The sequence below is a fragment of the Lepidochelys kempii genome, chromosome 11 (assembly GCF_965140265.1).
Source record: "Lepidochelys kempii isolate rLepKem1 chromosome 11, rLepKem1.hap2, whole genome shotgun sequence".
In the NCBI taxonomy this organism is placed as follows: Eukaryota; Metazoa; Chordata; order Testudines; family Cheloniidae; genus Lepidochelys; species Lepidochelys kempii.
In genome coordinates this window covers 68,247,229-68,260,589 of record NC_133266.1, presented here as the reverse complement: position 1 = coordinate 68,260,589, position 13,361 = coordinate 68,247,229, and positions in this window count along the sequence as shown.

The following is a 13,361-nucleotide window of genomic DNA, read 5'->3' as shown; positions in this document are numbered from 1 at the left end:
TTGATTACTATCTCTGATTTATTTTTAAATAAACTAATTTTTTGATCATTAATTCTGTTATTTATATTTTGCACTGGCCAATGAATATAGATTAATAAGTATCACTTTCGTTTGCTGTGCATTTCTCATCAATTTCCTTTTCAGGGTCTCATGAAGAAATGCCTCCATGCTGGGACTGTAAATATTGCAGGAAAATATTTAAACCCCGAGCCTGCAAAGATTTAAGCACATGCTTAACTTTAAGCATGTGAATAGTCACCGTGAAGTCAGTGGGACTATTCACACACTTAAAGGTAAGCACGTGTAGTGGGATCAGAGACTAATTTAAAAAAAACCCAACAGTTTGCACTGAAATTTTTAAAAATAGTGACATTTCTATTAGTCCTAGAGTTTCAATCCTTCTATGTTAAATAATAAGAAAGATATTAAACAAAACAAATTGTGGACCCAATTCTGCTCCCACTGAAACCAAGGGCAAAACTCCCTTTAGCTTCAATGGGAGCAGAATCCAATGATATAACATTTTGCTTCCCTTGTAAATAGAAATATTGCCTCCCCTTTTCATCTGATATTGTCTTCCATATCCCACATGCATCCACTCATCATGGTCTGTTGCCAATGTTTGTTTTATTATCTGTCTAATTTAGGACCCCATCCTGCAGCCCTTATTCACATGAGTAGACTAGAATGGGACTACTCCCATGATTAAGTGCTTCTCATGGGAGTACGGTGAGTCCTGCAAAGTGAAACGTGTGTTTAACTTTATTCGCATAGCTAGTCCCATTGACATCAAGGGGCTACTCAGGTGAAACAAGTTAATTGGATTATTCCTGCATAAGTACTTGCAGGATTGAGACCTAAGGTTCTAAACTGCTAGCAGGAAAGGAATTTGTCTTCTTATATACCTGCACAGATTTATGCACACTCACAGATCTCTGTGGTGTGGGCTATGTAATAATAACAAATATTGATAATTAATAGTAAATAATATACTAGCTTTATTGTAATCGGATGCTTTACTCCTCACACCTTGCTGATCTTCAATATAGCTCTTCCCCCAGTAGTCTTTAAGGATCAGACTTATGTTTAAATGATGTAAAAAATGGGACCTAAAGAGGTTGACTGTGAGTAACATTGTCAAAACCACCTAAGAGACGTGGAAGCCTAAGTCCCATTTTCAAAAATGACTTAGGCACTTTGGCTTAGATCCTCAAAGGTATTGAGGTATCTAATCCCCACTGAAATTCCAATGACACTCTTTCAATGAGACTTAGGCTTCTAAGGCACTTCGGCATTTTTGTTTTTTAAAAGTCAGTTCTGGAAAACCATAAATAAATGCTACCAAACGTATTAACCGTAGTAGAGCAATGCTGAAGTACTATGGAGTTTTTTACACTCCTTTGCATTTCTGTGACTTTAATGTTTCCTCTTTACAACACGTAGATGTTCCAGTGTTTATATGCAGTGTTGTTGTAGCTGGGTTGGTCCCAGGGTAGAAGAAGAGATCTGTAAACTCAAAAGTTTGTCTCTCTCACAGGCAGAAATTGGTCCAATAAAACACATTGCCTCGCCCTCCCTGTCTCTCTAATTTATAATGAAAGTTTTGATCAAAATAGAATTTTTCTTCCTTTTTATTGGCCTATCTAGGATTTCCACGTAAGAGAATATTATGTCTCACTATGTTATTTTAGCCAGTGGAAAAGGGGTAAATTTTAGAAGCTGTGCTTAGGAAAACAGCACACAACATATCTTCTAACGAAATGATGGGAATTATACATTTCCTTTCCAGCACCCAATTTTTATCCACCTGCATCTTTCTGAAATGGTACCTGCAAATGGTGACTCAGGAGGTAAATGCCACTACCATGTGTAGTATTAATTTTTATTTTCAATGCTACATAATAATGGTTTTGATTATAAACAGAGAGAAGAGTCATGTTGCTACAAGAACTTTGCACTGATGTAATGTGGACATGCTATGTAGTGTACAGTAGTACACCAGATGGAAAATAGGAGTGCTTGGACTGGAAAGTAAGTCATGCTGTCTTTCCATGTTGTGTATAAATCTACAGAGCATAATTAAAAGCAGAAGCATTGAATATCTCCAGACTCTAAAGCCTTTACCTGGCTCTATAAATCCTTCAGCCATATAACAGACAGAGAGCTCGGTTTAAGCTAATCTAGGCAGATGGATTATTTGTGTTTGGTAACGTTTGTTTCACTGCGGCATGACTGGGCAAAGGGAAAATGTGTCCTGAAGTAAATACATGTCCTTTCTTTGCCGGCGGGGAGGGGGGAAGGGTGGGAAGAAAGAAGGATTAGTGACTGATCATAACATCATCTGTTCAAAGCTTCCTACCTCACTCAGTAACTGTCCAGCTTTTCTGGCATGGCCAGAATGACCGTTTTGTACAGTGTTCTGAGAAGCCCCCTGTTCCAAAGTGATTCTCATTGGTTAGAGGTTTCTTTCCTATTAAACCTTGCCCCTCTGTGTCCATATCCATGAAATGGGGATAATATTGATCTATCTTAAAGGGTCTTGGGTGGATTCATTAGTTACTGGGCCCAATTCTGTTCCTTTTGGAATCTATTGGAATGTTGCCCTTCAGTTTAATAGGTTAGCTGGCAACTAATGTAGCTATGTAGGGAGAGAATTCCTACCCTCCACTCCATACATTAAGGCTGCTGGCTACCAGGATCTCCCTGTATCAGTGTGCCTGCATGTTTGTTGTTGCTCCCATTATCACAACAAAGTGGATAGGGAGGGGATGGAGACAAGGAGAGAGTTAGTGGAACTATGACTGCCCACTCCCATGCACTAGTCAGAGAAGCTGGCTGGACATAAGGGAGGAGAATAGGGTGCGAATACCATACTGCCCTTCCCACACAGGAAAAGGGGAGCATGGGAGGACTAGTACCCAGGGTTCCTCCTGGGTCAGTGCAGCCTAGGCATCATCCCTCACACAGGCCTACGCCTGAGGGTACCGTCTGGCCCAATGGGAATAGAGATGGGCTGAATGCTTGGAAAGCGCTTTGAAACTATAAAGCGGCGTGAGTTATGGGATCAGATTCCCCACTGAAGTTAATGGGGCTGCACCCAACTGGAGTATCTAGTCCACTGCCTTTATTTATCATTATTTCATATGCAAAAATTTGTGCAGTATATTTAACTCTTTGACCACCAAGGCTTGCAAATACCGACGGATGGTGAGTGAAACTTCTACAAAAAACAAAGACAAAAAAGCCATTGTTTTTTGCATAAGAATATGCACTCCAAATGGGCTGGAGAATTAATTAAGTACAATGAATGTGTTCTTTAAAAACTGCATTTCAAATATTTATTGTCACTACAGCAATTCCTCATTCCAACCATGGAATGCTGAAAATACCATAAACGCTGTAAAAAAGGTAAAAGCAACAAATGGCAAGTTTTTGGAGGGTACCTACTCTAAATGTGATGGGCTGCATGGCCATTTAGTTCCTCACATAGTGCCTAACTCTGAGTCAATCCAATTTGAAAGCAGCCCAACAGAGAGCTATAGCTATGACCAGAAAACATGTGCAAACTATTATCAGCTTTGAATGCCAGCAAAAGAAAGGTCTAACCGACCATAATCATCATTTGGATGTAAGGAATTAATTCAAAACATTAATGATAGAGCAGAACTGCATGGGTTAGCCCAGAAAATCCTTTGCTGCTGAGAATCAGTTTGGAATTAAAGGAAACGTCTGAAATAAATTGGGTTTAAGGGTCTCTTTTGCAGCCCTAGCAAACAGAGATCCTTACCACAAAATTCATCCTTGGTCTGGCATAAATATAAGCCTGCTCAGAAAAAGCCAAAGAAAAGGTTTAGTATGGAGATTGGATTGCCACACAGCCCAAGACAAGATGGTGCAGGCATTGATGAAGTCTTTGGCTCACAGAGCTCAGCATACTGCTCACTTGACTGTCCCTGGCAGCTGCTGCAACACATTGGATAATTACAGCTCTCAGCCTGTTCCAATGCTCATCCAGAACGCAAGCTCTGCAGACAAACCAAGAAGTTTTTTTAAAAAGGGAAAGAAATCATTTTTATTGAAGGGGATTCTGTTTTGACTCAAGGCTAGCTCAGAAATGGCTGAGAAGCTAGAAGAAGTAGGGCTGGGAAAACTTGTTTCCTAATCGGACTCTATAGCTGATGGATTGTAGTGCAAACGGTTTGCTGAAATGGGGAAAACAAACCCATAGGACCAGATCCTTCACTGCTGTAAACTGCCTAAGTGTGATAGGGTGTCTCGCCTACACAGGACTGAAAGGGGTTAAGGTGGCCAGGGAGGCCTATTAACTTCACAAGCTGCACCTGGAGAAAGAGCCAGGAAGTAGGGAATTGATTGCAAGCAGGCTCAGCTGGGCAGGAAGAGGCGGGACCTATAAAGCCAGGAAGCTGGCACTAGACAAAGACAGGTTTCAGAGTAACAGCCGTGTTAGTCTGTAGTCCCAAAAAGAAAAGGAGTACTTGTGGCACCTTAGAGACTAACCAATTTAGTCTCAAATAAATTGGTTAGTCTCTAAGGTGCCACAAGTACTCCTTTTCTTTAGACAAAGACAGTAATCGCTCACTCCCTAGGAGGGGTGGTTGGAGGCTGTAGGGCCCTGTGGACTACAGTCACTCCCTGGGATGAGGGAGGATATTTGGAACTGGTGCACCCAGAAAAAGGGGGAGAGGGAGTGCCCAGAGAAGGAGCAGCGAGGACTGGGAGAGGAAAGCCCTGAGCTTCTGGGTAGAGGGTCCCTGGACTGGAACCCGGAGTACGGGATGGGTCTGGGTTCCCTACCTGACACTGGGGAAGTAGCACTAGTGGGCAGTGAACTGGAAGACCGCCAAGTTGCTTTGGGAGTGGCCGAGGGTTTGAAAGACTGTACCCTGGAAGGGTGGGAACGCACAGTGACCTAGCTGGAGGGCTGAGTCATGAGGAGGAGGATGCAGTTCAGGGAGCAAGAGAGGGGCTGGAGAGAGAGATGGAGTGATGGTGTGCAACCCCCGGGTGGGGGTGTTGACCTCGTGAGCTAATCCCCAGAGCAGCCAGGAGGAGGCTTCCATGGAGTTGACTCCAATGGAGCGACATACTGAATGACACCAGCTGAGGAGCTGGCCTCTGCCTAGAACAGTGGTCCCCAAACTGTGGGCTGTTCCCCCTAGGAATATTTAGGGGAGGCATGGTGAGGCCTGGGCCGTGGGGAGGGAGCACCAACCAGCCCTGCTCTGCCCCCAGTTCTGCTCTGGCTCCAGCTGCAGCCTCTGGGCCTGACCATGGCTCTGCCCTGGCTCCCAGCCCAGCAGCAGCTCGGGCCCCAGCCTCAGCCCCCTTACCACTGTCTGCACCCTTCCCACCCTGGGAGCTTCAGTCCTGGTTCCTGACTGTGGCTCTGGGACGGGGTGGGGCGGAGTGCAGAGATGGGTGAATGGGATGTAAGAAGTTTGGGGACCACTGTGGTCTTTTCTAGAGGTTTTTTTTGCCTATTGTTTTGATACTGGGGCTTCCCAGGGATGCTAGGTGGGGCTGTTCCTCTCTCCTCTTTCAGGGGATAAAAAGAAAAGGAGGACTTGTGGCACCTTAGAGACGAACCAATTTATTTGAGCAGAAGCTTTCGTGAGCTACAGCTCACTTCATCGGATGCATACTGTAGCTCACGAAAGCTTATGCTCAAATAAATTGGTTCGTCTCTAAGGTGCCACAAGTCCTCCTTTTCTTTTTGCGAATACAGACTAACACGGCTACTGCTCTGAAACCTTTCAGGGGATAAGTCGCCTGTGTGCAGAAGGCCAGCACAAGACTGCGATTCATGGAATTCCTATCACTGGCTCAGCATAGTGAGGAGGAACGTTTGCTGAAAGTGTCTTCCATAGACCCCTCAAAATAGGGCTTAAATGGTGCGTCGGCCTTGTTCCGGCCCTTTGAATAGGGGCATATAGCACTATTAGCTAGTAAGGATCCACAAAAGAAAAGAGATCCTTTCTGCAGGATGAAAAAGCTTGGCGTTAAAAGCTAGTGTTTAAGCAGTGATGTGGACTTGGGGCTGAACTCTGTCTTTGTTCTACTCAGCTGAGCAGGGGAGTCAGGCCCATCTGATGGAGGGGAAGAGGGTTTGGCCCACCCATTGTAGCAGCCCTGTTTGGCTGTTCTTCCCCAGGAGGGGGGAAAATCAAGCTGCCTTCCTCGTTGTGAGACTGGCTCCAGCAAGGGCCCCAAATCCGGTTACTGGCAAGGAACTCCCAAGAGTCGGCAATACTGCACCCCTCTACCCTCACTGGTTGGACTATCTGGCCAGAGTGAGGTAGGGAGTTAGCTGTGTGCTCTCAAGAAGTGAGAAAGGAGTAGAGGATGAACTGTAGCTGTCCCAATTTCTTCCCAGGCTGGCCAGGCTAGCTATGCGATTCTCCATTTCGGTCCCAGTTACATACCCTGCTGTATCATCATCCTAAATAGCTGTTTGCAACAGACAAACCTTCTTCAGTGCATTCAGCTTTCTACAGAAAGGTGAGCACAACTGCTTGCTAGCCTTTGTCTCTGTATGAGACCCAATCTGCCTAAGCCAAACCAATGTTGGTGTGAGCTGCAAATGCTCTCTGCAAATCTGTGCTCATAAATACTATGGTTTATTGACAGGTTTCAGAGTAACAGCCGTGTTAGTCTGTATTCGCAAAAAGAAAAGGAGTACTTGTGGCATCTTAGAGACTAACCAATTTCTTTGAGCATAAGCTTTCGTGAGCTACAGCTCACTTCATCGGATGCATACTGTGGAAAGTGTAGAAGATCTTTTATACACACAAAGCACGAAAGTGTATAAAAGATCTTCTACACTTTCCACAGTATGCATCCAATGAAGTGAGCTGTAGCTCACGAAAGCTTATGCTCAAATAAATTGGTTAGTCTCTAAGGTGCCACAAGTCCTCCTTTTCTCTTTATGGTTTATTGCTGAGTTCACTTCAAGCTGCTATGGGAAATAGCACTGTAATTGAACAAGTACGTTCACTTTTTATATTTTTAAGATCTTTGGTGAAGAGTCATAACTAACTTCAGTAACACAAAGCTGCTGTGTTGCTTTCTGCATTACAGAAATGGGGGATTGTGGTAAAAGCTAAGGTATTTTTATTTTAAAATTACACAGTCCTAACACAAGGGCATCTAGAATATGGTTCCAAGCACTGCCTTCCAAACTGGAGGATACCCTATGGCCTCTGTAGCCACAGCCTCACCACAATGATACTGACAAAGACCCTGTTGCTTTGGCATTCTTAATGCGTTTGAAGTAGTCTGAACAAACATCTTGGAACGTCCCGCTGAGCAGCTCAGGCTGGGATTTTCAAAGGATTTTAAGGGATTTAGGCAACTCCAGTGGGATATGGGGCTCCAAGCTCAGTATTGCCAACCCCCAAGTTTCAAATCCAGGGGGTACACTGACAAAAATCATGAGATTGGCCTCAAAATCATAATTTTTTTAATAGATCACTGGTTTTCAACCTGTGGTCTGTGGACCTGTGGGAGTCCACAGGCTGTCTAAGATTTCCAAAGGGGTCTTCCTCTTTTTTGGAAATTTTTTAGCGGTCTGCAAGTGAAAAGGTTGAAAATCATGAGAATAGATATGGTGGTTTGTGGTGGGTCTTTTGATTTTTGAACTCCCCTTGCCCAGCCTGTGTGTGTTTCAGTTAGTGTTGCCAGAGTGCCAACAATTACAAAAGTGATTTAGCCTCCCCACATCTGTCCATGCCCCTGCCCAGAAATTATTATTGCCCCCTCTAGCCTCACCTCTAGTCCTCCTGTAGCTTCAGGGGTTCTTCAACTGCTATCTGGTCTGGTGGGGAGGAGGGAGCTGGATCAGGGTACCCTGAGCTGCCCTCTTCATAGGGGAGAGGAAAGGACTCCTCTGCCCCTGCACCGGCAGGTGCTGTATAGTGGGAAGGGGGAGGACTGGGGTGGCGTGGGGAGAGATGCAGAGGGGCTGCTGGGCTCTTTAGCTCTTATCAGAACACATAGTGTCCCAGAGAGCTCTGCTCTGTCTGCTTCCTGCGGCAGCCCTGATTGGCTGCTGGCCCCCATAGAGCAGCCAATCGGAGGGGAGTTCCCATCAGGCAGGGCTCTCATATGTGAGAGGGCTGCTGGTGTTTCCCATTGCATTGTTAGACATGCTGTGATGTGGGGGGAGCCAGTGAGAGCTAGTGACTCTAACTCCCCTGGACCCGCTGGAAAATCCCAGCTTGATGTCCCCAAAGTGGAAGGTCCATGGTCAAATGCTCAGCTGGTGCACACTCACGTTGTGGCCAGCTCTCACCGTGTGTTTGCAGTGGTGGGATTTCGATCAGGGCAGGAACTTGTCTGGTGATGACACAAAGCTGCAGCCCTCTAGTCAATTTCAACCATACCTGTGGGGGAAACCCCATTCTGATTGGCTGCCTGTGCCACCTGCCCACCTCCTGGGGCCCTGCAACCAATCCAAGCTGCTGCAGGCAGAGCTCTCCGTGCCCCCTGGCTTGGAAAGAGGCAGAGGGGGATGAAGAACCCCGGAGCTACCCTGCGAGGCTGGAAGGGGGACCCTGCTGCAGCACCCCCAGACATGGGGGAGGAGGGGTGAAGAACCCTGTAAACAGCAGATGTGAGCTGGGGTGGGAGATGGGCAGAAGTGATGAGGGGTTTGGGGGGGACAGGATTGATTTGGGGATGGGGAATAGGGTAATTGCTGAGCAGGGGTTGGGCAGGTGTAGGGGTGAGAGCCAAAATCACCTTTCCCAATAAATGTGGGAGTGTTGGCAACACTAAGTGTCTCTCTCTTTGACCCATACATGCTGTGATGGGTAGGGGGAATTCATCAGTCAAAAGACAGACCAAAAAACACACTAATATCTAATGATTTGAGGGAGAGGTCTCACTCATGGTTTTTGATCTCTTGGGGTTGGCAGTGAAATTGGCTTTACTCCATTAAAGTCAGTGAGGTTTCACTTGGGAACCAGGGCCCGCCACATGGATCCAGTGATGCTACCTCTCACAATTTTGTTGTGAGTCTTTTGATATTTGGTAGAGTTTTTTTTAAAGCCCCAGCTTAAAAATGGAAGTTTCTAACCCTTGTGGTTGCAAAGAAAAGCCTGAAAATTTCCAAGTGCACCTTAATGTTGTTTGTTTGTTTTTTTAAGGGCACATAAAAAGAACCCTCACATTTTTAACTTGGAAAAATTGCATGATTTTTAAGCCAGTCGTGATTTTGGAAGGGCCTCCAGACTGATTCATATTTTTTGAATGGCTCAGGTTGCTCCAGCTGCAGAACAGGAGCCACAGTTACAGAGTTCCTCATTGGTAGGAAGCCTCACAAATATCTCCAGGTTGTGGACCAAGGTAAATAATTGAATCCACAAAGGAGCGGATTTTCTGTGTTGCTGTCAGTGAACATTTAGAGCCAGGGAACAGATAGTTTTGAGAGGTGGGAGGGATTTCCTTAGCTTATTACTTCAAAGTCATTGTCACCACATTTGTGACCATTCCTATAGGCAGAAATGGCCCAGATTCCTGGATGAATGTGTCAGAACTGTTGCACTTGGAGTGAATGAAGTACTGTGCATGCCATGAAGAGCCCTGATGGTGCCATGAACCATGAAGGTGCCACAAGTCCTCCTTTTCTTTTTTCCTGATTCTATTGTAATGAACTAAGCTTTGACTGGACCTAATGGAACCACCACATGCTTGAAATTCTGATCTTGAGGAGAGTTCCAACTCACATTAGGAGCCCTTGTAAAATACTTGAGCTGCAGGCAACGTTTCCAGGTATCCCTGTGTCATGGGAAAGGAATCCAGGTTTGCTGTGATTATCACCTGTTCAGGACAGAGAGATAAGGAAGAAAAAGGCAATTAAAGCTGCATTGCATTTCCTTTGTGCCTCCTAAAAGAGCAATGTATAATTTGACATGTTGGTTGCTATCCTGCTTGGTGGGCGCTCTGTATTGTCTGGAATTAGCATGAGCTTAGCCAGTCGAGCAAATTCTGCTCTCTCACATGCACTCAGTGGAGAGCAGAATCTGCCCCAGTAGTGCACATTTTATTGGTGGGACGATTTGATTGGGCCAGGAAAATCAGGAGAACTTCTTAGGCATCCTTACGTGGTGTCTAGAGTAAATAAGGAATCAAAGGGATAAAAGATGTTTTCAGGAGGAAAACAAAGTGTCAGTATGAATCAAAATATCTGCAACTAAGTGCAAGATTTAGGACACTGAGTCCTATTAGAGATCAGGAAATGCCACTGAAAGGTGGTTACCAATTCAGACTAAGCACATCATTATGAGCAGGCTGTTGTTTCTTTAATTCCCATTGGATCAACAACTAAACTAATCCTATGCATTTGCAGCATCCTGAAGAAAGCTAAAGGAGACAACATAACCTCCATGAAAAGAGCAGGAGGAAAATTTGAAGTTTAACTGTAGGCAGTATTGTTATAATTACTACATGTTGTGTTATGATTAATCGGGTAGATTCCTTTGGGAGAGGCAGCTTCTGGAACAGCAGGCAGCCAAACGATGCTGAGCTATTTCCTTGAGTGAACCCTGTGGAAATGAGATACTTATGTATGACTAAATATCAGCCAAGATTGGGAATAATGTGATGGCTAAATAAACAGCTAATTTAAGCACCATGGCAAATTACCAGTTGGTTTCATTCTGTGAAATTCCAGCTGATGGTTCTGTATGAGAGAATGGTACATTTTTCTCTCTATTTGTAAATGTATATGGCAAGGCATTAGTCATGAAGACACCCACTTGCTAGCACTGTATTTCCAGTTGTTTTCAGATACTGGGTTGGTTTCAGGCCACATCTGTGGCTGGTACAAATCAGCATATCACTCTTGACTTCAAGGGGTCTAAACTGATTTACAGCGGCTGCAGGGCTTGCCTCCATGTACAGTCCACCCACATTTTTCAAACTAATCTTAAGCACCCACTCCTGATATGCTCTTGACAGTGATTCTAGATGGTGTGGACCACCTTAGATTGTGAGCCCCCTTGGATCAGGGGTAATTTCTGAGTGTTTGGAAAGTACCTAGCCCATTTTAAGTGCTACCACACGGAAATTATTGTCCTCTACTGAGATTGAGCTCTCTGGGCAGGGACTGCCTTCTTGTTCTGTCTTTGTACAGCTCCTCACACAATGGAGTCCTAGTCTGTGACTAGGGGTCTGAGGTTCTACCACAATACAAATAGTTAATAATAATAATACACCCATTTGTTGTCCCCTTCCTCTGTCTACTACTTGGCCTTGTATCCTCGGAGCCTCCGTCATCCTTAGCTCTTATGCTTTTGAGCAGAAGTCTCCCACCTGGCTATTTTAATCTTTCTGCACTCTAAGACCCCCCCCCCCACACACACACACACACAGCTCCAAAATGACTCCGCAAATCACATGCGTGCAGCCTCTATTCCATTGGTGTAAACTTTATTAGCAGTTCTTGGCAAGACCAATCTTCTGTGATTAAAAACATCTCTTTTACCACCGATGCTATCATCATTGCAAACCCCTGGAGAGGAAAGTCTTTTAAAAACTTCCAAGCTGCTCAAAAGAGACATTTTCAGTCTCCCCAGATTAATCACCCTAACTTTAAACTAGGTGGCACTGGCTGAAGTGTCTTTTGTTATCTGTTTATACAGTGCCTAGCACAAGGGCATTCTGATGCTTGATTGGGTCCCCAGGTGCTACTTTACTACAAATAACTATAAGTGATATCCCATTACATGTGTATATTTCCTAAACTGACAGATTTGTTTTCTGATTTGAGGCCAGCTCAGCAATGTGATCCTTTCCAAATGGGTCTGGAAAAGTTCATTTTCATAATAACCATCAAGAAAAGGAGGACTAGTGGCACCTTAGAGACTAACCAATTTATCTGAGCATAAGCTTTCGTGAGCTACAGCTAAGGTGCCACTAGTCCTCCTTTTCTTTTTGTGAATACAGACTAACACGGCTGCTACTCTGAAACCTATAATAACCATCATTACTCTATAGCATCAGGTCCTAGCAATGCTCTCCCATAATCTCTTTCGTCAGGGGATTCCAAATCAGCAGTACAAATGCATTCTGGGATGACATTCATTAAACAAGGTCTCAGCTATGGAGACACATTTTTAAAAAAAAAATCAATTCCTGTTTTCAACATAAAAAAATTGGGTATTTCCCAGTTTATGATGACTTGTGTCTCTTAAAGGAGACTGTCCCCATCCCTTGATATGGCTACAGACAGTTTGGCGAGTGTACTGTGTAGAAGTATATCCTTAATCACTCAAAATAGTTTAGATCTAAACCGTTAAAACTGGGGAGGATTACAATTTACCATTTCATGGATGAGCTCCCCCTGTCTTACCCACCTACCTTGCTTGACAGGTCCAGTTTCTGCCTCCTGTAACTTACAAGCAGGTAAGACGTCATAGTAATGGTTGAGTAGAATGTCGCTGTGCAGAAGAATGCAAATATATTTTACATACCAAAGTCAGGTGGTTTACAAAGGAGCTGATTTCCCAGTGCAGAAAGTTTCTCAACAGCTTATAATGTGTCTATCCAGTGCCTAGTATGGTGTTCACTGATCGTTCAGTGCTTAATGTGCTTGTACAAACTCTGCTTTATTCTGTGTCTGGTTCCAACTTGCTGTGCATGACCACAAGAGCTCCACAGCACCTGGCCCAGACTCTGTCTGGGAAGCCCGTCCCTTAATGATGGTGTCTCCAGTACCATACTTAGTACAATTGGGCCCCGATCCTGACTGGGTCTAGACACATTCCTGCAAATAATAAATAAATACAAATAACTCAGTAAGGAGTTGTTGTATGTGGAATTTGACCTCTATCTTGCATTACACTTGATCTTCCTGTAGAAATCTCACTGACATCACTGGGAACGTAGCAAACAGACTGAGGGCAGCATGTGGCATTTAGCATCCAGACATGTCAGATGAACTGACCTAATAGATCAGGAACCAATCCAGCCTGTTGGGTTAATTATTTCTCTGTTAAGAATGCTCATGACATGCAGCGGTGGCTCCCAAGGCATGTGGGCCCAGATCCTCAAGGACATTTAGGCACCTAACTGCAATTGATTTCAATGGGAGTTAGGCATCTAAATATCTTTGCGCATCTGGGCCTTGGTAATTAAGAAATAATGGCAAAACTGTTATTGAAGCCTTGCTGATTATCATGGCTGATATTTATCCGTAGCATGATGGGCTACTACAAAAAAACCTCAGCACCATTTTTGCAGCACACTGGGGCTGCAAGTGGACTGGCCACACATGAGGGCCTTGTGTCGGCCATCAGAGAAGGTGGCTAGTCAGGGGCAGGCTAACGTAACCATGTTGG